At 37.9% G+C, this 3,443-nt stretch overlaps 1 pseudogene; it reads right to left on the bottom strand.

Annotated features, from left to right (window-relative positions):
• Nucleotides 1-301: 301 nt before the first annotated feature.
• On the bottom strand, nucleotides 302-362 carry LOC127492875 (U6 spliceosomal RNA; annotated as a pseudogene).
• Nucleotides 363-3,443: the final 3,081 nt, after the last annotated feature.

The raw sequence follows: 3,443 nt of genomic DNA, 5'->3' as shown, positions 1-3,443 counted from the left end.
CATCCCAATGCTCCAGAAACTGGATCTGCCTAGAAAAGGAGAATCCTTTTGGAGTATGTAAGCCCTGTAAATCTGACAACCACTCATTTTCACTTGAGGGAATTCTCATATAATTCTTTAATTACTGCTTTCTTCCATTCCTCATTGTTCTCCCTTTCTAGAAGCACTAGACATATATTGCACATTCTGAAAACATGGTCTAGCCTTCCTCTCACCTTTGCATGTTTTCTTTTTCGGTTTGTTTGTTGAACTTACTTTTTTTTTTTTTTTTTTTTTTTTTTTTTTTTTTTTTTTTTTTTTTAGGGGCCATGCTAATCTTCTCTGTATCGTTCCAATTTTAGTATATGTGCTGCCGAACTGATTTCTAGGCAGATTACTCAATCTATCTTTATGATGATTAATCCTTCTACCACAACTATTCTGATACTCATCATTTCCATTAGGTGTTACAATGGTTGTTATTAATGTAGATCTTTGATATCTAAATTATTTTTAGTAACTTCAAATTTTAGTACTATACGTGTACTAGAGTTTCTTCTGGCAGAAGGTACAATTTTTATTTTTTTTTCTATTTCATGCAGGTATTTTTATCTTCACATGTTATTACTTATTGCTCTTGAGTGAGAATTCTGCTCTTAATGATCTGTTCCCATCCACATATGGAAGTCTAAATCAGTACTGGCAAAAGGGATGGGTTTACTCGGGTGCTGTGACATCCAGTGTTGATGATCCATCCAGCTTCTGGCTTCTGAGTCAGCTGCAGCCAGCAGGCTGGGGTATGAGCCTGATTGGAATCCCTCTGAAGTTTGACTGTAGGTAAGGAGATGCTCTTTATTGATCGTGGCAGGAAATCTCTTGGGATCTTGCTCTGTTTCTTTCTGGCCTCATTTGCTCACACTGGAAGGAACAGACAACCAACTTCATTCATGAACCTGTCCTGGAAGCCCTCTTTTAATGAAGGGCGGACACATTGGCTCAGTGTCTGAGACTGGATTCTGGAACAACTGTTCTGAAATCCATCACTTGCCCACTTCCTGACACATGGGTGCACTGACCAATGTCATGATGTCTCTGATTCAGGATTTTCCTGTGTACTAAGGTTCCTCAAGACTTTGTGGAACATGCATATTGTGAAGAAACATGCATGGATTTCAAGAAATTTTTGCATGAAGATAAACATATTTTTCAATTCCACTTTACACAAGCTTTCTGAAATACCCACATATATACAAACACCTCATATTTGTCTGTAGTTTTACAAATTGAGCAAATTAATCATTTTTCTTTCTCATTTTTGGGACTCTTTTTGCTTCAGGCCAACCCACAGGTCCCAGAAAGGTTTTTTAAAGTCTAGGAGTTATCTCTTAATTTTAAGCTTCTTCAATTTAATTGAATCATGGCAATGAAGAAAGTCATGTGCATCACCTTTTCTGGACTTGAAATTCAAAATGTGCCTCTAAACATTCTTTGACAAAAACAATGATTCTACAACACTGTATTGATAAATACAAGAATTACTACTTACATGCTCTTGGTTTTCAACTATAGCACTGGACTATAGTTTACATGGAAATAGTTGTGATGAGAATTTATCACAGTAAACAGTAGTTGAATTAAGTGAATGTTTTAAAACAGTCATCTACTGGGTTAGTGAAGACTATTGGGATACATGACTACAGCTCAACCCTACAGGTCCTTAATTATATCACCACATCCCCTAACTTCATAAAAGTCAAATGATAGCCTTTTCCAGTTTTTCTACATGTAAGTCCTCTCACATGTGACAAAAGCAACTGATTTTAAAATTACTTGTCAATTTTAGGATTTAAAATAGAGTGATAGGTTCTTTTTTATGTCTTTTTAAAAAAGGTTCATTTATTTATTTATTTGAAAAGCAGAGTTACAGCAAGAGAGAAAGACAGAGAGAGAGGAGAGACATTTTCCATCTGCTGGCTTGCTCCCCAAATGGCCACAAAGACCAGGGCTGGGCCAGGCGGAAGCCAGGAGCCAGGAGCTTTATCTGGGCTTCCCACATGAGTGCAAGAACCCAAGCACCTAGGCCATCCTCTACTTCTTTCCCAGGCACATCAGTAGGGAGCTGGATCAGAAGTTGAGCACCTGGGACTTGAACCATCACCCATATGGGATGCAAGTGCAGCATCTTCTTATGTCTTTTCAAACCTGCTGATTTTAAACTCATTTCCTCATGAATCATGAGTCCTCCGATGCTGTGGTCTGAGGTTCCTCCTTCTTTTATTTGTTGGGATGACCTCTCTATTTCACTGTTGACCATAATGCTAGTTATATACTTTGGGAAATTAATGTATACTTAACATAGACTCTTCACTTATTTTTTTGTTAAAATCTAAAATTTTATCAATAAAGATTTACAAAAAATACTTTTTCAGGCTTCTTCTGTTTTTTGAATTTCTCTGCTTGATTATTTTCAGCTTATACACCTGATTATTTTGATTAGAATCTCAGAGTGAATGTGATCTGAATAGAGTACCCACAGGTACCTCTATTTTCAGCATTCAATGTATTTTAAAATCATTATTATTCATTTATTTGAATGGACGAGATAAAGACACATAGACAGATAGGGGGATTTTTATCTTGCAGAGGGAGCTCTCATCTGCTGATTTACTCCCCATATTCAGCAATGTCCAGGACTAGGCTGGGGTCAAATCCAGGAGCCAGGAATACAATCCATGTATCTCACATGGGAGGCAGGAACTCAGTTACTTGAGCCATCACTGCTGCCTGCTAGGGTCTCCATTAGCAGTAAACTGGAGTCAGGAGCCAGGGCTGGAGATCAAACCAGGCACTCTGAAGCAAGATATCACATCTTAATCCCTCAGGTAAATTCCCACTCCCACATTCACTGTTTTGTCTTTTTATTTCTACCACATGGAGAACTATGTTATAACATACACACTTATCTATTCTTTTTGTTAGTAGCAGATATTCTGAATGCTATCTTTTCTCATAGGAGTGGAAGGGACATGCAGAGAAAGTATGATAGGATAATCTAGACCAAAAATGTCATTCAAAACCACAGGATAAGCACTGCAGCCACACATACAATGCTGCCCACTGAGCCAGTTTTCTCAGGTTATAACTCCTTGATGACCTTAATAGGACCAATGTTGGAACTTTTATTACCCAATTCACTAAGGCATCTTTTACTATTTCTACTCTGCTGCAATTTCATACCAAAGCTCAGCATCTTTTCCTTATTGGCTCATACCAAACGGGATGGGATTCCATAAAACTGGCCACCATCACACTCTCTGCTCACAGGAATTGTCTTTCCCAACAGTTTCATTTTCTGTATTCTCCCTTATGTTCTGTGGTAACAGTTGTGTGTGTTTGGTGGCTCTGTCCAAATGGTTTTCAAGCCGAAAATATGCCCAAAATTCACTTAAGCATTTAGCAGCATA

The sequence above is a fragment of the Oryctolagus cuniculus genome, chromosome 14 (genome assembly GCF_964237555.1).
Source record: "Oryctolagus cuniculus chromosome 14, mOryCun1.1, whole genome shotgun sequence".
Classification (NCBI taxonomy): Eukaryota; Metazoa; Chordata; class Mammalia; order Lagomorpha; family Leporidae; genus Oryctolagus; species Oryctolagus cuniculus.
The sequence above is the reverse complement of the archived record's forward strand: the minus strand, read 5'-3'. Positions and strand labels throughout refer to the sequence as shown.